The sequence below is a fragment of the Neovison vison genome, chromosome 9 (assembly GCF_020171115.1).
Source record: "Neovison vison isolate M4711 chromosome 9, ASM_NN_V1, whole genome shotgun sequence".
In the NCBI taxonomy this organism is placed as follows: domain Eukaryota; kingdom Metazoa; phylum Chordata; class Mammalia; order Carnivora; family Mustelidae; genus Neogale; species Neogale vison.
The window spans coordinates 22,715,060-22,739,816 of NC_058099.1; the positions used below are offsets into that span (position 1 = coordinate 22,715,060).

The 24,757-nt window shown below is 46.5% G+C and overlaps 1 protein-coding gene and 1 long non-coding RNA gene across 10 annotated transcripts in view; one reads left to right on the forward strand and one right to left on the reverse strand.

Annotated features, from left to right (window-relative positions):
- PALM2AKAP2 (PALM2 and AKAP2 fusion) overlaps nucleotides 1-24,757 on the reverse strand; it is a 451,099-nt gene that overhangs the window by 159,306 nt on the left and 267,036 nt on the right. The window lies entirely within an intron of this gene.
- On the forward strand, nucleotides 179-24,609 carry LOC122917363. Of its 2 annotated transcripts, XR_006386383.1 has the most exons (4): nucleotides 179-330; nucleotides 4,973-5,149; nucleotides 8,774-8,934; nucleotides 24,495-24,609. It is a non-coding gene; the product is annotated as an uncharacterized LOC122917363 (long non-coding RNA). The 2 variants fall into 2 exon arrangements; XR_006386382.1 differs by lacking the exon at nucleotides 8,774-8,934.

Below are 24,757 nucleotides of genomic sequence, written 5' to 3' on the forward strand. Positions count from 1 at the left end.
CCCATCCTGTGACCAGGCTCTGAGAGTCAGTAAGTGCCCAATTCTCCCAGTCCAGTTCAAATTGTTTGTCACTTGTAACACCAAGACTTCTGACTAATATGTGGAATGAATGACTAATTGGTAAAATTAAGCCCCCGTGGAGCCCGGAGAACCACCAGGAAACCCGAGATCGTCACGCTCTTCCTCCCTCACTTCCTCCCTCTCGCTGCTTGGAGTCCATGTCCATCCAAGAAGCACATCAGGCTTGGAACAGAGGTGGTGGGACATGGGGCCACCTCATCACTGAAGTCCACAGGAGCAGGAACATGAAGAGCCTGGACAATCAAGAAGGTCAGTGCAAGTATCAGAGAAAAAGAAAGCCCCTAGAATAAAAGGAAGGGTAGAAAACTCAGCAGTGGGTTGATTCTGATCTATGTACCAAGAAGGAAGCATTTTCTTTCAATTACCTCCTGCGCAAGCATTTTCTTTCAATTACCTCCTGCGCTCCTGTTTCCCCTGAAGCCAAGGAGCACACTGCTACACTGTTGCTGGATTCTATAGAATCAACACTGGGTTCTCAGTGTCTGGTTCCTGGACCAGCCGCCTCCACATCACCTGGGAATTTGTTAGATATGCAAATTCTCGGTTCTGCCCCAGACCTCCCGAATCAGAATCTCTAGGGGTAGGACCCAGCAATCTGTTTTAATAAACCCTCCAGAGGATTCTGATGCACAATGATGTTTGGTTTGAGAATTTCTGGTACAGGGTTTGGCTCAATTTGTGGCTCTGGTGCCAGGTTTGTGGGTTTTGCCGGGACCACAAGATGCTCAGTGGCCCCTGGATTTGCATTCTGCATCAGCCACTTACTATCTGTGCAACCTTGAGCAAGTCACTTAACATCTTCAAGCCTCATCTTCCTCTGTACAACAGAACTAAGAGTGGTAGCTGCTCATTGTTACTTTGGGGATTTAATGAGATAATGCACCTAAAGTATTTAGTTGCATACCCAGCATACAAGGTAAGCACTGAATAAAATGCTGGTTATTTGTATGATTTTGTTGCTGCTCTGATTCCGTGGTAGGGCCTGGGCCCAGAGGAGCCAGACAGGACCTCTCCCGAGGGACTTGCTCCTCTAAAACACTTACTTGCTGCAGCCTGTGCTTGTTCTGTCTAGCAAACTTCTACTCAACCTTCAAGCTTTTACCTCCTTTATGGTGGCTTCCCTTCCTCCTCCCCACTGCTAAGCATCCTTCATTCAAAGCCATCAGACTGCCCAGACATAAACTCTGGCCCTGCCTCTTCCTAGCTATTTGATTTTGGGAAAGCTGCTTCAGCTTTCAATGCCTGATCTGTAAAATGAGATGGATAATTGTATTTACCTATAGGGTTGTTGGGGAGATTCAATGAGGCACTATGTGCAGAGATTTACAACAGTGGTTGGCATACAGTAAGTGTTCAATAAATGTTAGTTCTGTCTCCTGGAGCTTACCACTCTGCAGGTATAGGACAGGTATTGGGAATGAGTGAATGGATATGGGGCAGGACTAGGTCTGCAGTGAGGTGAGCTTGCCTTGGGTATAAAACTTAAAAGGCACAATGAACTTAGTTCCAATAAAGCTTGGAATCATTCCAATTAAAAAGGGGTTGCAATAAAACTTTATTTATAAACACAGGCAGATGGCCCATGGCCAGAATTTGCTAGTTTGATTTTTTAAAAATATTGCATTAAAATATTGTTTGTCTTGGATTACAGAGGCATGGGATATGGGACACGATGGCTTAATCTGCTCTTTCCCCTCTGGCTGAAACTCCAAACACAGGCCCTGTGGTTCCCCAGCAATGTGGAGCTCTTCGTTGCTCCCCCAGGGGTCTCAGACTCAGCAAGGAAGTTCCTGCCCACAGCCTGAGGCTGAGTCTGTCTGTTCAGAACAGGCTCCTTTCTAAACTCCAAGACTGAATTTTTAAAAGGAGTATAAACTCAAAGCGTATCAGTTTTCAGACAAAATTTAAAAAGAGTGTTTGTACTATTCATATAATATATATGTGTGTATATATATATATATATATATATATACACAGACATACACGTATGTATGTATAGGTACATTTAGCTTTGTGGTTATTTTTTAAAGATTATATGTATTTATTTGAGAGAGAGTGAGAGCAAGAGAGCAAGAGACAGCATGAGCTGGGGAAGAGGCAGAGGGAGAGGGGGGAAGCAGACTCCCTGCTGAGCAGAGAGCCACGCGGTGCTGGATCCCAGGACTCTGATCTCATGACCAGAGCCAAAGGCAGATGCTAAACCCACTGAGCCACGCAGGCGCCCCTTTTGTGCTATTTTCTGAAATTTTCAAGGATGTGTGTGTCTGTAACTGAACCGAAAATAGAGTCCCCTCTTTCCAAAACATTTCCTTGGAGATGAGATGTGCGGCCAAAAGGCTCTGCCATGGAACACACGCACTCACGTTCCAGACACCTTGCGTGTCCTGAGGGATGGTCCGCGGGGGCTCCGGCTTTGTGCCGGGTTCCGCGTCATTAAGAGGCGGCCAGTCTGAGGCTCTGGTGCCGTCTCTGGTTCAGGGGCAGTTGCTCAGTAGGTAACAGGCTGTGTTCATAGGGACAAGCCAAATGCTGCCCCCCACCCCCACCAACCCCATGCTCTAATACACAGGCAGCTGTGTTAAGAAAAGGGTTTTTTTGTTTTTTTTGGTTTTTTTTTTTTTTGTTTTTACAATTACAGCACACTTTGCAAACCGTGGAAGGGGATTTCTTTCCTTCTTCTTTTAAATGACCACGCCTTTAAAATGGAAACCATTCGGGGAAGTGAGAGTGCCCAGCTCCAAGGAGCTAGCAGCATGTGTCATCGTGCTGATTCAAATCAGACCAGAGGCAGGTTTCCCTTTCTCTTTCAGGCTGATGCCAAAGTCTCCGGACCTTTGCCCTCTGTGGCATGTGAGTCTCTGAGTAGGTCTGCTGTGGCTGGGCGAAGCCCCAGGAGAGGGCTGGTGAGGGTTTAGGATCAGATAAGGCTCATTAGCCGCGAGCTGGGCACATGCCCCTCTGCACCGAGCTCCCGGGAGTGCCCTTGAGAGTTCTGAACCCCAAATTGTTCCCGACACTCACCCTGCCAGACAGACAGGAGCTATGTGCCTTGTCCGTCAGCTCTCAGCGACTGAGCTGTCACAGAGACATACTCCCACCATGCCTCTCACTGTGCCCCGATCTCCCTGGGGAGGCACTGCTCATGCGACACAAGCTTCTTGCTGGCCTTCCTCTACCACTGGACTCTAGACTCCACAAGGGTAAGGCAGTGCCTGCCTTGCACGCCGCCAGGTTTCCAGGGCCTAGCCCAGTGCCAGGCACATAGTAGGTACTTGGTAAATGTTTCCTGAATGACAACACCTATGTGAATATGAGCCTTCAAGCAGCTGCCGCTGGGGCTACAGCTGGCCCCATGCCCCTGGAGCCAGCTTCAAGTCCGATGGCCCCATTCATTCCTGGCTACCTCCCCGGGCAGGTCTGTGAGCCACACCAAGCCTTAATCCTCCACTCCATAAATCAGGGATAATAATACCCACCTTGTAGGGTTATCATGAGACTAAAATTAGACAGCACTCATAAAAACGTGCGGCAGACTGGATTTTTCTCCCCAGTTATTTTTTGCCATCCCTCTAACAGGATTATCCAACCCCCACTGCTGCCAAGAGGCTTCCCTTGCTGCCCTATGAGTGGTTTACGCTCCTACCCGATGGACGTGAGGCTCGGCCATATGACTTGCTTTGGCCAATGGAACACAAGTGACACAGGCCACATCCCAACGTGAACCTCAACAGCACCGAAGGGCTCTGGCCTTTTTCCTCTGATGGGAGAATCCTTGGAGAATGGAGTGTCCCACAGACAGGCTGCTCCTTCTCCGCGAGTCCTGGAATGAACACCCTCCAAGCAGAGTGGGCAGCCGGCCTGCATCTGATATAAAGTATGAATGAGAAGGAAACCCATCCTGGGGCTGCTTGTCACGGCAGCACGATCTAGAGAGAAAGCTGGCTGATACACGGTAGGAGTGGGTAGGCCTCTGAGCAATCAGTGAACACACTGTGGGCCTTCTCCCAGATCACCCAGTGCTTTGGGTTTGTTCGGTTGTGACATTTAATCACCAGCATAAATTCAAGGTGGCATTTTGTGGCATAAAAAGGAAGTGGATTTTTTTTTTTTTTTAACTGGGATGCAAGGCTGACGGGATGGCAGTGTCTATAGCCTACAGACCCCATCCAGGATTTCCTTCACGGATTATTCATTCTAGCTCATAGTATTTTGTATTATTGAGCCTTTTTGCTTATGTTTATCAAGACATTATCGGAGAACAGTGCGCTAAGCCCCCTACACATGTCCCAGCGCTTAATCCTCACAATTGTGCCGTAAGATGGCACACGGCACCTGGGGGGACATGAGGTTTGCGAGCCTTCTCCCCACAACACTATGCCAGAGTCTGCAAAGGTTAGCATCCTCATGGCCCTTCCCATAGATCACCAGTGGGGTCAGACGTCCCCACCTCGGTTTCCCCTTCACCGGGCCTCTAGGCTGGGAGGTACTGACGTTATCCACAATTTACAGAAGAGGAAACTGAAGCTTTCAGAAGGAAAAAGCATGCCCAGGGGCATCCAGCCAGTCACAGAAGAGCCTGGATAGGAAGCCAGCCATATCCCACGTCAGAGCCCCACATCCTGCGTCGGTGTCTCCTGTGTTCACCCACACACCGTGGTACCTTCCGCCTCTGCCTTCAGCCTGAGGAAAACTCAACCTCAGCTGCACAGGCCTTCCATTTAGAGTGACTGTTCAGCCTGTGCCGTCAGGCCATCCAAAAAATACCCCAGACTAGGGAGTAGTTTGAGAAAAGTGGTAGTGGGGCCGTGGGGATGGGGCTTTCAAGAACATTCCTCTTCTGACTGACACCTGTATTTGGCCAAAGTGAAGCTTGCTGCCCTTACCCTTGCAGGTGGGAACATGGACCCTGTGAACGTTTCTTCGTATGCCCTGCGTTAAGTGCCGATGCTATTCAAGTGTTTGAGACGTGGTCCCTGGTCCTTTAGGAGTTCCCCCTTCGTGAAGAGACAGATGTGCCAATAATGAACTAGAGGACAAGGCCTTCTGAAGAGGGAGAAGAGAAGGGAAGGTGAGTAGATGTGGAGGAGAGAGATGAACTCTGGCCAAACATCGGGGCCAGCTCCAAGGTCTAGGTCACATTCACACCTGGCTTGGCAAAATGAGTCATCTTTCACCAGGTGGGAGCTCAGAAGAGCCTCCACGCCCAGAGCAGGTAAAACAGTCCGTACTGGGGCAGTGTACCATGCGGCGGGTCATAATGTCTGGCAACATCGGATGGAACCAGATTTCGAAGGGTTGAAATCCCAGCCTATGAAGATCTGGTTCTGAACTCTGAAAATATCTGAATACCTGCCCAGAAAGGGCTCAGACCGGAAAGGCAATTCAAGTCTTTCTTGAAGGTGTGGGAGTCTGGGGACAAAAACCTCCAGTGGCCAGAGGTTGAAAAACATACTCAGGACACTAAGTCGGGTATCAGCTCGGAGGGCAATCAGACCGCCCCTTCTCCTGAAGCTTAGAGTAGGATAAACATGGCTGTCTGAAGCTGAGCATGAGTGACAAGATGGATCCATTCCCTGAACAAATATTTATTGAGCACCTACTATGTGCCAGGCACAATTCCAGGCATCCGGGAAACACCAGGGAATAAAAATCCCTGCTCTCCTGAAGTCTTCATTCTAAGGAAACATTTTAATAGTACCCAGCACCACTCTGCGATTATTCACTAGTTACTAACTTGTCTAGTCTCTACAACAACCCCAGGAGATAATGCTATTATAATTGTACAGATGGGTAAACTGAGGCTCAGAGCTATAAACTCATCCTGAGTTGAGGCGGTAAGTGGCAGGGCCAGAAAGCATTGGCAGGCAGTGTGCTCCAGAGGCAGGCTCTGGGCCCCTTGCTGTGTCCTGTCTCTCTGTACTGGAAGTAGTTGTATAGGGGGCTGAATTCTAGTTTCTCTGCTCACTAGGAAAGGCTGTCCCTGCTTCCGTCTTCTACTTTAACCTCTTTGAAGGGTCTATACTCACTAAGCATCTCATTTTTTGAAAGATTTTATTTCTTTATTTGGAAGAGCAAGAGTCATGGGGGGAGGGGAAGAGGGAGAGAGAGAATCTCAAGCAGACTCCCCACTGAGCAGGGAGCCGGATGCGGGTCTTGATCCCAGGACCCTGAGACTATGACCTGACTACGATCCTTTTAGAGGTGAGGAAACACTCTTCCTCCCTGCCATACTCTGCAAAGTGTGTGCCTCCCCTGTTTATGGCCCTCCACAGTTAGACACCTGTCTGTGACAAGGTGAGTCTGCAAATGGGGAGAAATTATTTAGAAACTTTTATAACAATCTGCTGAATCTAATAAAAATGGGCACCTGTAGTCCGTGTTTCTTTTCATTTTTATAATAATTTCTTTCACTGTACTTCACAAAACTCTCATTCTGGGATGAACTGGAAGTTTAAAAAGAAGAAATTAAATCTGATTCTTTACTAAGATTGTTAGAGAAGCATTGTTCTCAGGGAGTTCAAGTTCAGGGGCTGGGTGGATTGCATCCCTGAGAACAGAGAGACCCTACTGGCAAGGTCCAGGAAACATCTGTGGGGATGCTTCCTATGTGTCACCCTCCTTTCCATTGCTAGCAGGTGGGTGGATTTTGTGCTCTCTTGCTTGGAGGGGGGTGGACAGTGGCAGAGCTACTTTTGGTCAGTGGGCCTTCAGATCTTTTGCAAAAGCCAAAATTCATTTAAGGAAATTAAGCTGGGCCTCCTGGGTGGGGGGTGGACAGTTTCCTCCCAGAGCTGAAGAGGGGAGTGCTCAGCTAGGCTGTCGCTGGCTTGGGGGAGGAGGAGAGTTGTGGAAAGCAACAATGTGGTGTTCTTAGGGAAGCTGGCTTCCAGCCTCTGCCTAAGTTCTCGTCTCCAGACTGTGCTCAGAAGCCACACAAGCTTCCTGAAGGGGCTGTGGGGGGCCACAACAAGGCATCCGAGGACACATCAGAGGGCCCAGCGATGCGGGGGCCTCCCCTCCACCCGCCATGGCTGGCATGGCACCCCCGCACAAGCCTGGGTCAGAGGGAATCCCAAGAAAGACTGAGATTGACTTGCCCACCAGGCTGGCAGCTCTGAACCTCAGAGTCCAGTGTCATTTGATTTAAAGAAAACCCTCTTGGGTTTGTGGAGTCATCATTATACCCACTGACTTTGAAACTGAATTTAGGAGTTTCAGTGAATGAGAAAGGCACTGGAGGGTTAGGACAGAGCGGGTGGGGCTTCTCATTTTGGCTTTGAGCAGTCGCAGAGGTGAGCCAGCCTAGGGACCCTGTTCTATCGCTAGAGGAGATCCTGAGATCATCTGTGTGCAGACTGAAGGCCTGCCAAGGACAGCGTTTCCTGCAGGGTGAGCGGACAGTGACGCACAGCTGCGCAGGTGGCCCTGAACGTCCCTCTGTAGTCCTCGGGGCCTCCCTCCCCGGTTCCCTCATGCTGACTGCACACAGAGTCCCCAGGATCCGGGCCACTGGGAGCCACTCCCACGTGGTAGATGCTGAAGATGGACACAGACCTGGAGGCTCTGTCAAAAACCCACACTCCCCGCTCCCACCCAGGGCATGATCAAAACCTCCAGGCTGCCCAGAAGTCCCCCCACAGCTGCCTGAGGCTGCTCTGCCTAGAAGTCCCCAGAGAAAACCTTCTGCTCAGAGATCGGGTCACTCTTGCTCTTAGTGGAGACTGTAAACAGGAAATGGGGAGAACTACTTAGAAAAGAGATAGCATTATAGTCCAAAGAGCCGCTGCTGATTTTTATTTTCTCCAGAAATTCCGGTTTCGGTTTCCATTCAGTGCAAGTCAAGGAGGATTCCCAGCCCCCGCTGGTGCAGGGGCCCGAAGCTGCCCACAGACCAGACCTCTAGGGCCACCATGTCCTCTGAGCAAACCAGGAGTCCCTTTCTCCGGGGGAGCTACGCCAAAGAGGCTAATTCTGGGGGCGGATTCCAGAATTTCTGAGTTTTGGTCCTAACCCCTTCCCCATCCATCCATTCATTTACCCAACAACTAGTTAGGGGGTCTGTTTGTGTACCAAGTGCTGCGTGGGACTATCGTGCTGGGTCTGTTGCAGAGAAAAGGACCGTGTCCTTGCTTTTGTGAAGTCAGTCTGGTGTTAGACACAGACACCCAACTATTCACACGCCTTCCTGCGTGGAAGGAGGGATCGAGTCCTGCAGGGTTCCTGTGAAGGAACTCCCACTCAGCCCACCGCGTACCTCAAACCCCCAAATCTGAACACAACCAAGCTGGCTGTCCCTGGTGTACTCATTCTCGGTTTTCTGTCTCTGTTGGAGCTTCCGGAAGCGCAAGGCCCTGGTGGGTTTACAACATGTCTGCAAAGGTCTGGACCCTTTTCCCTTCAAGGCAAGGAGTCGAAGGGCTCCCCCCTTGTCTATTGCTTGGCTTTAGTGAAATGCTTCTTCTTCTTTTTCTTTAAAAAAATAGTTGTATATATCCTATTTCAATGTTTGGATAGACAGTTATCTGGCCTCATCACTCAAAATAGTTACTGGCCTCCTGCATGATGTTAGGTCTCAGCAGTGACGACGTGAGATACACCAATCCTATCCCCATAGCTCTTTTTCAACAACAATTCCTGAGGAACAGGCACTTTGCTGGGCTTAGTCACGTATGGGGCCTTATTAAACTTTCAGATCTCCAAAGAAGAAAACAGTCTGACAAGACGTGGGAAAAAACGAGACTCCAAGTAAAAGGATGGGCCCAGGAGTTCCTTTGCCCAGAAATGACAGAGTTGGGATTGCAACTCAGATATTTGAAATCTAAGGCCAGAGCAGCCCTTTCCTTTCATTCGGAGGTACCTACTGGGTCACTTTTTTTTTTTTTTTTTTCATTTCTTTTTTTGGGGTGGGAACTTTTAAGTTCTAGTCTCCTCAGCAACTTTCCAGTATTTAATACAGCCTTGTTAGGTATAATCACAATGTTATGCCTTAAATCTTGACTCATTTCTAACAAATCGAATGTGGTATAAGGATGCCGTGTGACTCTGGAGGCAAGCTCAGAAAGGGGGACACAGCTTCTGCCTGACTCTCTCTCTCTGGGGACACTTGTTCTTGGAACTCAGCTGTTGGGCTGTGTCCCTTGTCTCGCGGAGAGAGCACGGGTAGATGTCCTGGCTGATGGCCCCAGCTCGGGTCCCAGTGGCACCACCTGCCAGACAAGAAAGTGAGGAAGGCTTCAAGGTGAGCTCAGCCCCACACCAGCTGAGGACCCCCGCGTGAGAGACCTGGAGCAGAGCTGAACTGCGAGAGATGGTAAGTCTAACAATGATAATGAACTGTTTCGGCTGAAGCTACTAGGTTTGGGTGATTTGCAGTGAAGGATAACCAGAACAGTGCCTCCTTCCGGAAACACTGGTGGGCCTATATTCCTCTGCAGCCTAGCTACTCCCGGGCTGCCCGGCTGACCAGTGGCATTGGACCCCCTGGGAGCTTGTCAGCCGAGCAGAGACCTGGGATCCACCACACACCTGCGGAGCCCACTCCCGCACTGTAATAAGACTGCCAAGTGTTTCACATACGGGTGAGGATTTAAGCAGCATTGTTTACCGTATCTTTTTTCAAAGTACAGTTTTTTTTATTCTTTTTTAAGATTTTATTTATTTATTTCACAGACAGGGAGAGAGAGCTTGCACAAGTGGGAGGAATGGCAAAGGGAGAGGGAGAAGCAGGCTCCCTGCTCAGCAGGGAGCCCAGTGCGGGACTCGATCCCAGAACCCTGGGATCATGACCTGAGCCAAAGGCAGACACTTAACCGACTGAGCCGCCCTGGAGGCCCTAAAGTATAGTATTTTAATGCAATGCCTATAAAAACTCAAACACAAAAAATAATGCAACAGACCACAACATACCTTTATCAACCAGATTTAACAGATAATTGCAGTAAGTATATATTCTGTTCCAGATGCTGGTTTAGTTAGTTGACACATACTAAATCATTTAACTTGATGACAGCCTGGCGAGAGAGCCACTATGATAGCCCCCACCTCTGTATGTCATAGATGAGGAGGTTGAGGACAGAAAGACTAGGTCATATTCTCAAGGGCACACAACTCACAAGCAACAGAGCTGCTATCTGAACGTGGGGGCCTGGCTCAGGGGCTCAATTACTCTTTTTCTGGCTGCTAAACACTCTGCCACCTCTTTCCCTTCCCCCACATCCTTTATCAAATCTCCCTTGAAACTGACCTCCAGGTCCTCCCTTCCTCTCTTCCCCACGACCACCAACTGAGTGTACCTAGGGCTCCACCCGGCTGGCTTCCACCTCTCCCGCAGCACCTCCCCATCCGTTACCCGCAGCACCTCGATGAATCTGCCCGCAAACACGGCGCCCACCATCTTCCCTGCCCCAACACCTTTGCTGCCTCTGCTCAGCCTGGCAGCCCACCAGGTCACCCTGGCAACATAGTCCCGCCTCCAGTCCGCAACAGGAAATGGAACAGAGCACACAGCACCACCGGGCCTCCATGACGGCCCACTTCCGGTTTGCTTATGCATTTCCTGCTGCTTGGATTTGCCTCTTTTCTTGCCTGGTCTCCTGGTCCTACCAAACCCGGGTTCAGGTGCCGGTCTTTGGCTATTGGTGGTTTAAAGGATGAGCTCCTATCCCTGAACACCTAGTAGCATCTTGATTCTCCTTTCAGCTTTTTTCTTCTTCATGGCCACGTACTGCAGGAGGTATTTACTTTTTATTGGGCTCCTAAATATATAACTTAAACTTACAATTTTCACCATTTTTAAGTATATGATTCAGTACAATGAAGTACATTGACAACGTTGTACAGCCATCACCATACCTAGTTCCAGAACTTTTTTGTCAGCCCCAAACTGAAACTCTGTGCCCATTAAACACTCATCCCCTATTTCTCCCTTGCTCTCTGCTCCCGGTAACCTCTATTCTACTTTGTGTCTCTATGAATTTGACCAGTCTCGTTGCCTCATATCATGGAATCATACAGTATTTGTCCTCTCTGGCTTATATAACTTAACATGATTTTTCAAGGTCCATCCATGTGGTTGCATATATCAGAATTTCATTCCTTTTTGAGGCTGAATAATATTCCATTATATGGGTAGACCCCATTTTGTTTATTCACCTGTCAATGGACACAGCTGGTTACTGGAAATAATGCTATTATGAACACTGGTCTACTGTTCAAGTCCCTGCTTTCAACTCTTTTATGCATGAAGCATTAAAAAATCTATTCTCAGAGCAAATCTGCTGTAGGGATTGTTAGTTCTACTTCATAGATGAAGAAAATTAAGGCTCATGGAAGTTAAGTCACTTGTCCAAGGCCACATGTCTGGGACTTAAATATTGTTTTCCTGAGGATTCTGATTTTACTAATCAATGCTGGTTCTAGATAAGATGAGAATCTAATTTATTGAGGATTCCATAACTGTAGGTGCTATGTGTGATCTCTGTTCATTCTGAAGGTAATGACAATAGTCAGAAACAGGTGGGAAAATGACATCCTGCATCCAGCAAAGGTAAACTAGAAAAGCCTTCTCTTCCAGCATGAATCTGGAACCTAAGCCTTCTGATGAATCAATGAGGCCCTGAACATACCCTTGCCATGAGGACTGATTCTGCAGCACTGGCGGAAACCTCTGTGATCTAAGTTATTTGCCCTAGTCAGGAGAAATTTTTGATTTATGGTTGAGGAATAGAAATAGCTGGACAGTTTGCCTCCAGAAGCAAAGTTGTCCTCAGGTTTAATGCCCCTGGTTCTCAGATGGCTCGGGTATAGTTAGATCTCAGTATGATGGGACCTGATGTTTAGGTGGTAGATGACGGCCAATCTTCTAGGCCTGAGGGGTTTCCTGGGATGCAAACTTTCAGAACTGAAACCAAGAAAGTCCCAGGCAAACAAGGATTGGCCACCTTGACCTAACGATCATTGTGTAAGAAAAAAATTTCCTCTTGTTCTGTCCCTTCCTTTCTTGTTCCCACTCATTTAGACCTAGGACACCCCCTCCCCCGCCCCAACTGGACTTTCTGATTCATTTTCTGTCTACAGCAGCCCCCCAGGCACACTGTGCACTGATCAAAAGTCTTCAACTTTTTTCAGCACAAATTGCTCAAAGCAAGTGCCACACTCCCAGGCCTGTAAGGACCAGACAGGTTATGTCAATGGTGTAACATCATAAGAACTGATGGGGACTGCAGCCAGTTCCTACTTTAAACTACCAATAGTCAAGAAGCAGGATTTGAGGTAGGGTTTGGGGCTTAGAGCAAGTATACAAATGGAAGCCACATAAATGTGTGTCAATATTTGAAAGTTGGAAATCAAGAACTAAATTATTAAATAAACTATCTTACCTCCCCCTAAGTTGGCAAATATATTTCCTGCTGACTCAGAAGGCCCTGTTCAAACTGTGTACCTGCATTCCTTGGAGCCCCAGGTTGAGACCAGGTGTACAGAACAAGGTCCTCTGGCCTGTTACCCACATTCCTTCTCTTCTGGCTCCTGGCTCTGTCCTGCATCTCCAAGGGCCTTGAAGTCCATGGTGGGCACTTCAGCCTACACTTCAGAATTACAATCTGCCCATTACAATCTGCTCCCCCTTGGTAGACCCCTCAGTGTGTCCCCACCCTTGGAAGGATAGACCTAGGGAAGAGACTCATATAACTTCTAGAGGAGAGCCTGGGCCATTCAGGCAGAGAATTCTGAGTCCTGGCCTCTGGAGCAGGCTCTGAGGGGTCAAGTCCCCTTGAAGCCAAAGATTTCTCTTGATATGGAAAAGGGTGTGGTCAGAGCAAGGCCCTACTAGTCCGGGGCTCAGGAGAGGGGCTCCTCTTGCTTGGGTCTAAAGATGGTACTGATTAGGCCTGCAGGAAAGCAGGTGTCCCAGCTAAAGGAGGCAGCTGAACACAACTGTAGCTAATTGCTGCTTCCTAGGAATGTGGGCCCGAGTGTGACTAAATACTTTGCTTTTTCAAGAGAAGATAAAACTGTGGAATGTTTAATAAATTCACATTAAAACCAAGCCTCCCCCACTGCAAAAATACCCTGTGTGAGTCAATACAGTAAAGGCCAAACACAGTACATCCACCAATTTGTCCTTGAACTTTCAGTCTGTAACTTCTTCCTTGAGGAACATGCTGTCCCTCTACATCCTGGCCTCAAGCCACTTCTTGCCCTCCATGACCTCAGTTCCTTCATTCTCCTCCTGTTCTTCAAAATTAGATGAGCAGACACAGCCTGAGCTTCCCACTTCAGGACCTTTGCTTTAATCAATGATTTCCTTCTGTCTGGAATGCTCTCCCCCAGGTCTCATTCTTGCTTACTGACAGCCACACTCGTTCTTCAAGAACAAGTGCAAGTCCACCTCCTTCAGGATGCCTGCCCTGGTGATACCTGAAATTCTGGACCTAGGGTCAGGAGACCAGAGTATTAATCCTGGCTCTACAATTTTACACAAGTCACAAGTATTCTGAGCCTCATTAGGGAAAATGAGCTGATATTTCCATTGATCTTGAAGAGCTACATCTTGTGAAAGTCAAATTAGATAATATATGTTATAAAAATCTAGTACAGTTCAGGGCATTTAATCATTATTCAGTAAATGCTAGTAGACTAGGAAAGTGAATTTGAATATCTGACTTAAGTTAGCAAATTATTTTGTGAAGTACTAGACAATACATATTTGAGGCTTTGTGGGCCTCATGGTTTCTTTCTTGACAACTCAACAGAGCACCCCTGAACTATAGGTAAACAAGTGGGCATAACTGTGTCTCAATAAAACTTTATTACAAAAACAGGCAGACAGTCATATTTGCCCCAAGGATGATAGTTACCGACTCCCTCTTCATACCATTCTCAGAGCTGGCTCTGTGGCTCTCAAGGCTGCTGTTACTGTTCCTACTAATAGCTAATACTTTAATTCACCCACACTCCCTAGGCAGTGTCCAAAACACTTTATAAAAGATTTAACCTTCATTACTACTTCATACAGGAAGAAACTGAGGTGCCAAAAAGTGACCATTAGACTTGAGAATTTGAACTCTGAATCATTTGTGTACATGGGTTCAGGCCTTGGGCAGCATCTGCACAGTCTTATGAGTATTGCTTTCTTTCTTTCTTTTCTTTTTTCTTCTTTTTTTGTTTTTATTTAGTTTATTTTATGTATTTTGAGAGAGAGAGGGCTTGAGTGGAAGGAAGGGTAAAGGGAAAGGGAGAGAGAGAATTCTCAAGCCAGCTCCCCTCTGAGCAGGGAGCTTGATCCCAGTAGCCTGAGATCATGACCTAAGCCGAAACCAAGAGTCAGCCACTTAACCCACTGAGCCACTCATGCGCCCCATCTTGTGGGTATTTCTTGGTTGTTGTTGGATGAATGTGCATTTGCAAAGGACCTTGTCACCCTCCACTCTCCCTCCCATGCATTGGTGGTAATTATAACTACAGAGCCCAGGCAACAGTGAACCTCCTCCATCAACAACCAAGGACAGCAGGCAAATGACATGGGCCAAGAGCCATGCATGTCCTTGCTGAGTCTGTATCTGGCTAGTAAGTACTGAGTTTTATAGTGTTCTTCTTTCTTTCTTTAACTCTTCCTCTTCATCACATGCCCATAGGAATATGAAGCCAACCGTAAATGGCAAAGAAAAGGAAATGATTTGATGTGATGGTCAACTGTCCCATAACACTCTGTCTGATCCTTCATAACGGTCAGTTTGAATAAAGAGCCGTATTTGTGCCCTGAGCACTGCTCTGCATCATGGGAACTGTCAAAGGATCAGTCAAAGGAAGGATTGGTCTCAGGTGTGGGGGTGGCTGAGCAGAGATGCCCATCTGCGTGCCGGAGGTAGCGTGATCATGAGCTCTATCATCCAAACTGGAACACTGTTGACAGGCTGGGAAAACAGGGGCACACATGGACATAAGGGTCACCTGGGTCAGAGAAAACTTTCTTAGCAGCCACTGGAGAGCCTCTTGTGCCTAAGCAATACTGTTCTGCCTTAGAGAGAAGAGCAACTGGCCCCTTTCATTCCGGTCCATGATCGTAGCTACAACACCATGCAACATTCCTCCTATACCATGTGTTTAGACTACAGAAACCTAGATTTAACTGGAAAAAAATCAAGAATAGGTCCGGTCCTGAAAGTATGCCTTGGTTACTGGTTCTGAGGAATTAAAGTCAGTTTCCTGGAGTTAAAATCTGGGTCTTGCAATTTGACATACTATGGCAAGTTTAATATAGGGTTAGGTTTATGAAGTAAGTGTCTGATTGATTTTTAGCTATGTGTTCCCAAGAACTTATCTACTGCCTGAGCAGGTACATGCCTGAGCATGTACAGTGTGCATGCTGTGCACTGCACAATTCTAAGGGCACCATTCACATCATACTTTATGTGAATGGAGCCCTCTAGGATTCTGCAGTGTGCAACCTGACAATCATACATGGTAGCCTTGGATAGAACACTTTAGTCCCATTCCCCACCAGCCAGAACTGGTATACTTCAGCAGTCTAATCCTTAAATAGCTGGTCACCCTCAGTGTGGTGGGTGCTTACCTACTCACTTCCAAAAAGTAGTGAGCACCTACCTACCCATAATCTCATCCTATGAGGCACACAAAAAATGTTTTGACAACATGCTCTGCTACTTAACTTTCCTGGCACCCACTGATAGAAGTTTAACCCCTCCTCTGGCCTGACAAGAGAAGATCATGGCTCTCAGTAAAACATCAATACCTTCTTTTGGTATTGGAGGGAAACACTAAAACTATAATTCTTTTTTTTTTTTTTTTTTTGTGGGGAGGGTAGGCAAGGACCCTTGTCCCAATTTTCCCTCTGAGTCTTGGGAGCCAAGAGGTGGCATTAAATGTTGATTATGGTTTTTGACTCAGAGTCTGGGTAAAGTTAACTAAGCTGTTTCTGATCCATTTCTGGAACTAGAAAATGAGTCTTTCTACTTTTCTGAGTTTCATCATAGGAACACAGAGAACCCATGTAAACTCTTAGCCACAAATAAGGGGAGCAGGAGGACAGAGGAGGCTGATAGCAATGGAACTGAGACAGACATGGGGGAGTGTAAGATGAAGGCGCTTGAGCTTGGCCAAGCCTGATGATTATGACTTCACAAAATGTGGAGAGGAAAGGGGCTATCTGAGATGTGTACCAGACAGCATGAGCAATGCTGGGGGTGAATGTGGCCAGTGAGGGGCAGGGCTTCGCTCCTGAATTGGAAAGGAGACTTTATGTTAGGAACCAGTGGGAATTCACCAGTGGGAGGAGAGGGGAGATGGAGAAGGTGTTACATTTTAGGAAATTCTGACTTTCAGAGAGCAAAGTCTGATCTTAATTCTGGAAGGAATGAATAAAGCATCAATTCTCTGTTCTTATGAAGTCGGGCAGTGCCTTGGTGATGACTTGATGGATGCCTCTTTTTTTTTTTTTAAGATTTTATTTATTTATTTGACAGAGAGAGATCACAAGTAGGCAGTGAGGCAGGCAGAGAGAGAAAGAGAGGAGGAAGCAGGCTCCCTGCTGAGCAGAGAGCCCGATGTGGGGCTCGATCCCAGGACCCTGAGATCATGACCCGAGCTGAAGGCAGCGGCTTAACCCACTGAGCCACCCAGGCGCCCCGACTTGATGGATGCTTCTATACTCGCTATATAGGTGCCTTAGTCTCAGGAAATGTCCTGAGAATTCCCATTTCTCCTCCCGACATTCAGCTGGGGGAATTTTCTCCTGAGAGAGGAAAAGACCTGGACCAAACTATCCTCAGCTGAACTTCAGTCAACTAACCCCACTCAGCTGGGAGGTTCTGTGACTGGCATTTTATCTACTGCTTCTAAAGCTCTTTGCATCAACACAAACACACTTATGCTTAGTTAGCGGTTGGTGGCGTACTGCAGAGCATACAGACTAAGTGTCCCCAAAGAGAGCTTTGAAGGAGCAGAATGGATTTATTCTCTCAGATCCAGTTACGTTGGACATCAAGCTATGGGGCCCAAGGGAAGGAGGCTGTATTTTGCCCAAAGCATCCACTGTCTGGGGAAGAGAAGCATTGCCATTTGTGGGTCAAATATTTAAGGTTCCTTTGGAGAAACCATCTAGAATAGATGAATAATGGTGTGTGTCTGCCACACTCACTTCCCATGAGCCTCTAGGTGGGTATTTACCCACTCTCCAAGACTCTCAGGGTCAGAAAAGAGTAGGGCATGAAGATGTTAGGCTTTAGCTCCTAATAAGGCCAGCTGGTTTTATAAAAGGAATCCAAACTCTTGTTTTCAACCATTGAGGACTGGAAGTCTTGGAAAATCAGGTGTTCCCCCACTAGATTTTACACAGAGGAAAATGACCACCAGATTTCCACTGGGTTGGAAAGACCCTGAAGGAAGGCAGTGATGAGGGATTTTGCCCAGGGCCTTCTCAGAGTCAGGCCAGAGTCACAACAGACTGCTGATGTTTTCGTTTTGAAAGGCCAGAGATATCTGGAACTTTTTAGAAAAACACCCCTCAGTTTGATGTATTTTTCTATTCTTTTTTCTTTTTCCCTCCTTTCCTTTCCTTCTTCCTTCCATCTCAATTATAAAGAAAGAGTCTTGATATTAACATCCACCTAGAAGGTCACCCAAAACTGCCTTAAGAGCCATCTGGTAAAATTACTCATTTTAAGGATGAGAAATTTGGGGCCAAAAGAGGGAAAAGGAGTCTTCTAAGTCACACAGTCAATGGCAGAACAAGGACAAAGTCCAGGCCATGGGTCCCTTCACACTAAAAAACGCTGATTCGATAATTTAATGGGGTTTTTGTTTGTTTTCAAAACAGATCCAAGAAATTAAAATTCAGTGGTTTGGTTGATAAAGAAGTATCATGTCCAACATTTTACATTGTGAATTGCTCAAACAAAGGAAAGAGAAATACCCATTCAGAAATCTATGCTAGTTTGAGTCCTCTGGTTTTGTCTTATTTTTCTCTTTACCTGATTTCCCTCTATATTCTTTGCTGCTGTGTCTTTTCCTATAAACTGCCTCAAACAGGTTCCTTTTGTAAGGGGAACGAAGGGGGAAAGGGAAAGCAGAAAGAAAAGTCTTTAGAATATTCCTAATAGAAGCCCTACAAAGTAAGTATTAACCTCATTTTACAGAAGAGGAGACTGACTTTTGGTGAATTGAAATCAATTGTCCAAGATTACCCAGTTGGCCAATGACAGACCCAGGGTTTGACTTTAGTCCTGCGTCCAAAGCCTCCCTTTCTTCTTGGTTTTGCAAGTTGAGACAAGGATTCCAGCCTGGACCTCTCCTCTGGACCACTCCTGCCCACCCTGGGCTCCTCTATGCTGTTGTTTCCAACCAAGCAGCCCCCATTAGAACCACTTGGGGCCATTTAATAAATGTCCCAGGCCTCACCTACACCAATTATATCAGGATCTCTGGGGCGGGGCCGTAGTATGATCCTATTTTTAAGGAACTGTCCCAGACTGTAATGTGCAGCACGCAGGAAAGAAGAAGCAGAGACCTCCAGCATGGCACTTGGTGGGAGAACTCCCAGGCTCTTTGAGAAGCCCAACTCACCCTACAGGTGGGAATGCATCTCACATGGACAACAGGCTCAGTCAGCAGAAGACACTAGAGAAGAGAGACTAGACTGAAGAGAGAAGAAAAGGGAAGAGATGAGAAAAGAAGAAGGTGAGATGTCCCGCAAGTTGAGATGGTTCTTCTTCCATTAAGATCTGCTTCATCTCTAGTCCCCAGAATTTTACAGTTTGCATCGACTAAATCCCTGACTCTTCGAGAATTAACCAAGAAGTCCTCCTGCCCAGACGAGCCAGCCCATCAGTTCCCCCTCTATCTGGATACACGCATCTGATTCTGTAACTTTACCCAAGCGAGGGAGAAGGAGCCCAATTAGACCTGGCCTCCGTCAGTGAAAAACTGCTTACGCCAGAGACAGCTCGAGCTGGAACAGATGTTACTTTTGTTTGTTTAAATGATGGAGAGCCTTATGGAGACTTGAAGTTTGCTGCGGATGTATTCAATTCATTCCTCATGCAAGGCGCAGCGGGACAGGCACCTGGGGCGGCAGAAAGAATCTGAAGTCCCCCCCGCCACCCCGCCCCGACCTGGGTGTGCATACCAGTCCTGTGTCTCTGCTCTCCCTCCCCGCAGCCTTAGCAAGCCACTTTGTATTCCTCACACTAATCTTCAAAGTGGAGAACTGGGATTTTTTGAAGGGAATACAACGGGGTAAGAAGTGTTTCCAAAAGTTGAGGGCTAAATGAACACGGTACATAACACTGAGTCACGGAGTGAGAGAGTTATTCTCATTCTCGTTCTCTTTCAATCCATCTGGTTATATGAAAGAGAAGGAGGTTGATTTCTGACAGCTTTCCAGCCGGGCCTTTCCCTCCTCTGACAATGAGAGAGCTGGTCTCAGGTAACTGCACAAGGAGGCAACAGTAGGAAGCTTGGTATTAATAATGTTGATTTGCTTTTATTTTGACAGTTATTTTTCCTTAAGTTTATTTATATAATTTTTTTTAAAAGATTTTATTTATTTATTTGACAGATAGAGACCACAAGCAGGCAGAGAGGCAGGCAGAGAGAGAGGAGGAAGCAGGATCCCTGCCGAGCAGAGAGCCCGATGCGGGGCTTGATCCCAAGACCCTGGGATCATGACCTGAGCTGAAAGCAGAGGCTTTCACCCACTGAGCCACCCAGGTGCCCCTATATAATTTTTTTTTAGTAATCTCTACACCCAGTATGGGGCTCGAACTCACGACCTTGAGATCAAGAGTCGCATACTATTCTGCTTGACCTAGTTGGGCGCTCCTAGACAGTTACTTTTTATGGCATGTGCTACCTATTTAAGGCAGGGCTACAAAGCTATATTTTAAGTCTATTTAAGTCAAAGACGTGGGTAAAAAAAAAAAAAAACAAATAATGGTCCACAGGTGATATACATACAGGATAAAAATAACTAACGCGGCGTCCCAAATTCAAAGTTTAGGAAAAACCGAGTTTAAGATATGTGATGGAATCTCACATGGAGTCTCTGAGTGTAGCTAGGATTTGGATGGAATTCAGGTAAAGAGGAAACAAGCGAACCTGTTTGTGTACTCTGGTTTGAAACCACTCTTTAAGACATGGGATTGGAGACTGCGTATACTGACAGTGTGGATGGGACACATCACACCAGCCCTGGACATCATCTCACTTCAAAGTTCCCCTCCAGGCTGACCTTCAACCCTGACCTGAAAGAGTAGGTCCACTGCTGATATTTTTAATTCTCAGCGACTGGGGAAGGAAAAGAAAGTGAGGAAATACAATTATCATCTTAAATGTGATTAGCCTCCAGTTAAAATTTTAAAAAGAATAGAAAACACCAGATCACATTGATTTTTTGATGACAAGCCAAGGGAGGGAAGATCCCCATTTCCTCTGTTCTCTGAATTGTCCAACTTCTTACTGATTGCTTTTCTTAATAAGATAAGGGAGTAAACATTAGAGAACATTTCTAGTCCTTGACCATAGAACCTCAGGAACATGACAAAAGATCATGAATTAGGAGAGGAGAGAAGACCACATTTAAATTTAAGTACGTGTAGGATTTGCTTCATATTTTCCCTAAGAAGAGATATGAGGCTCCCAGTACTATTCAACTATTGATTACAAAGTTTTTGTTTATTTTTTCCAGAAATGAAGCTTTATACCAAAAAGCATATGATAAACCACAATGTTCTTAAAACATTACATTTTCATTTAACCTAAGGAAGACAGAGTAGGAGAATCCATATACTATTCATTGTTTTAGGAAAAGGACTTTTTTTTTTCTCTTGAATTGTAAATGAGCTCACTAGCCTTGTCTATCATAATAGAAGTAGGTGGGTTCCCTGTCAAAAAGCAAAAGCACCAGCTACTGAGATTGGTTTCCTGCCCAGAGCCTGTTCAAATTTTTTTTTTTAAAAGATTTTATTTATTTATTTGAGAGAGAGAGAGAGACAGAGCATGAGAAGGGAGAGGTCAGAGGGAGAAGCAGACTCCCTGTTGAGCAGGGAGCCCGATATGGGACTCGATCCCAGGACTCCAGGAACATGACCCAAGCCGAAAGCAGTTGCCTAACCAACTGAGCCACCCAGGCGCCCAGAGCCTGTTCAAATTTTTAAACGCTTCTATCAGCGCCAAATCCAAACACAGTACAAAACCTTGTGCTTGCAAAAGAGTTCAGGAGATCATCCCGAGCCCTGGCTCAGCTGTTACCTTGCAAAGGGTAAGTCTCACCTCCCACCTGGGACTCATTTGACCCAACCATAAAATGGGTGGATTATGGTAATTAGGGATGTCAACAGGGGCCAGACAGGTGACATAAAGAAAGGAAGCTGAGCAGGATTGAGATGATAGGAAGCAGTGGTGATGATGGCGAATGAGAGCGTGGATCCTCTAAGGGGGACAGCCGAGCCCAACAGCTCCAGGCAATTGTTAGCTAGGAAAACAATCAAAGGGGAGCACAAGCCTCTTATCCCTGGTGCTTCTCTAACCTTTAATTTATTCCCTCTTAACATGCTTTTGCTCTCTGACCTTCCTGCCACCCCCAACCCCAGTCTTCCCAGAGTATCCTAGACTTAAGGCCTCTGGACTAAGTGTCTCAGGGATGCCCAAGCCACCCTTTGCTCCTCTTGGCACTGGCCTTCAGTCCTACCCTGGGAGCAGGAGCCTGAGTATCCTGGGACATCTTGCTTCGGTTGTATGATTCTTTCCCACGGGCTTGATTTTGCCTTAAGTAGCTGGACACCACTCTGTGCTCTCCCAGAAAGTAAAGCTGTTCAACACCAAGGCCTGGGGCTCCGTGTATGGAGATCTTTGCATACCCACACAGCTTCGAGCCTGGTGCCTTCCAGTGCTTCCAGGAGGAGGCATCAGAGAAAGACACCCTGAGTTTAAATGGCCAGATACCCTTCTCCAGGGAAGACTTGTAAACCTGAGCCACGGGACTGGTGTATACTTACTTATTGTGTAAGCAAGACTAAAAGAACGTCTACTGTATAGTGGAAACTTGAACAGAATAAATAATAGCTTTGAAATATTAAAAAAAAGAGGATCTAAAATCTAGAGAAGCTGGAAATTCATATTTTCAAAATGAGAATTCTCTTAATAGTTTTGGCAATGAATTAAAAACTATTTGAAAGCACTATGCAAGCAAAATTTATATAGCCGTAGGCCATATTCAGCCTATGGATAGCCATCTTGTGATTCCTGTACTTGATGATCTCTTTCAGATTTGGTAACCTGAGCCCCTAAATAGCACATCTTTGCTTTTGTGCGTTGTCCATAAGTAGAGGATTTGATACCATGTAAGAAAAGCAGGAGAGGAGCCGGGGTGCTGGGGAGGTAGTGGTGCTGCGGACGGGTGACCCCGTCTAGATCCAAAGGCAGGTGCGTAACGCCAGCACTGTTCCTCTGCGCTGTTTGTGACACGGGTGATTTAATAATTATAATAGCAATCCTATCATCATCAACAACAACAACATTACCTTCGCTTACTCGGAGATGGACACAGCACTCTTAGAATTTACAGAGTTGTCTGGGCAATTTTGTTAATCCTTTTCCTAAATGGGGACGCAGAAACAGTCAAGCAGTAATGAACAGAGAAGAGAACAACGGGTGATTTCACCCTCTGCTTTTCTTCTGGGATGGAAGCCTGCAGAGACTCCTCCCAGCCTGCAGAGGGCAGTGATATTACAGAGCGTTTGCCTGAGTACAAAGAGATGCAAAAAGGAACTGGTGCCATTTTGTGGGGTTTTTAAATTTGCATCCATGGCTCCATCCTCCACATCTTTCCTATGTCCAACCTTAGCTGTAACCTCACACCACTTTGATGACATAGAGACCTCTGTGTAGAAGTAAGTTAGAGCTGGGCTTGAAACTTGTCCCTCCCGCTCCCACCCCCACCCCAATTTGTAGCCCTGCTAGGTTGGGGAAGTGTTTACTATCTTAGTAACTCAGTTTCCTCAAGTATAAAGGAGAACAATAGCAATGTCTACCTCATCGGGTCGATGTAAGATCATAGGAAATCCTACACACCCAAGGGAAATGCCTAGTTCTGCATTAGTCTTACTGAACCATGTTCCTTTCGAAGTTCTTACTTTCTTATCTAAATTCCTCCTGCTGTATATGGAGTTCTGGTCATATTTTGCCCTCTCTGATGGAAAATGATCCCTGGAATAGAATGATCAGTTTAAAGTCTACGGAACTGTCAACATTCAGCACTACTGACCTCCAAAATATCAATTTCATTTGGTTCCACGTAATACAAAAGTCGTCCCAACCCCAAAGAAGGGAAAAGTGGCTTCCATTTTTCTGCTGGTTCTGAAACATACTGGAACAGCCTGTACTCTTTACATCTGGGAAAGGGGAACCCTTCAGTAGCGGGACAAACACTTTCCCATCACATGTGAGATAACATTTGTTATCTACTTCTCGCTTACCAACCGCTTTGTGTACATAGCATTTCCTTCAACTCCACAACGACAGTGGCTGTGGATAGAAACACACAGCTCCTGGTGTGTCACTGTTAGTGTGCCCTGGCTTATGGGATGTGTAACGTGCCATTGCGGTTCCCCACATGTGCACACACTAAAGAGTATTTCAGTGAACGGAGAGGTAATATAAAGAAAGCCCTGAGTTCACGGCATAGGACGGCTCAGACCAAATGTAGTTCCACAGACATTTGGATCAAATGCTTGAGATACTTAGGGACCACCTGGTTCCAGTATCCCCAGTGCTGCCGACAAGGGTAAGATGTCCTAATACTTCTTCAAGTCTCTGTTGGTTGAGAGTTATTCATTTTAGCTTGGCACTTTGAGCTGTCTACAAGGCACCATTCATGCTTCAAACTTGCAAGATAACGTCCATGCATAAAGACATGAAAAAAAAAATCCACTACAGAACCCAAACAGATGAGAGCCCCCCGACTGATTTCTCTTACTCCATATCCTCAAAGAAAACAAATTTCTATGACAGTTCTACAGGTGGTATCACATCTGCCCTTTGTCTGTTCTTTAATATAATACCTTTTCATTTTTTTCTTGGGTACCTGCTATGAGCCAGGCTCCCTTGGAGGCCAAGGATGGGCACACAACAAGCCTGAGGGCCAAATCCAGTCATCCAGTCTACTGTCTTTTTTTTTTTTTTAATACATAAGGTTTATTGGAACCTAGCCATACTCATTCATTTATGTGCGGTGCTTGGCTACCTTCTGGCAGAGCTGAGCAGCTATGACACAAATCATCTGGCCTGCAAAGTCAAAATACTTAGTATCTGGCCATTTCCAGAAAAAGTTTCTTGAGCCTATTCTGGATAGAGAGAATACAGCAGTAAAGAAGAATAACCAAATTCCCATGTGTCTTCAGGTGCTCCTGTTTCTAAGACAACAGTGCTTGAATGCGTACTGCCTGAGGGGCAGCCCAAGTTGGACCCAGGGGATCACGGTCGATGCCACTGCTAGGGGTCTGCAAGGAACAAGAACAAGGATGACAGGTGTGGAGACAGATGTGCAAGAGCAGGTGAGAGAGAGGAGGTGCTGGGAAAGCGGATTAGTTAGTGTGGAAACCAGCTGGAACAGGCAGGCCACAGGAATGCCCCCTGCAGGGCCCCCCAACCCACGGTCGGGCCA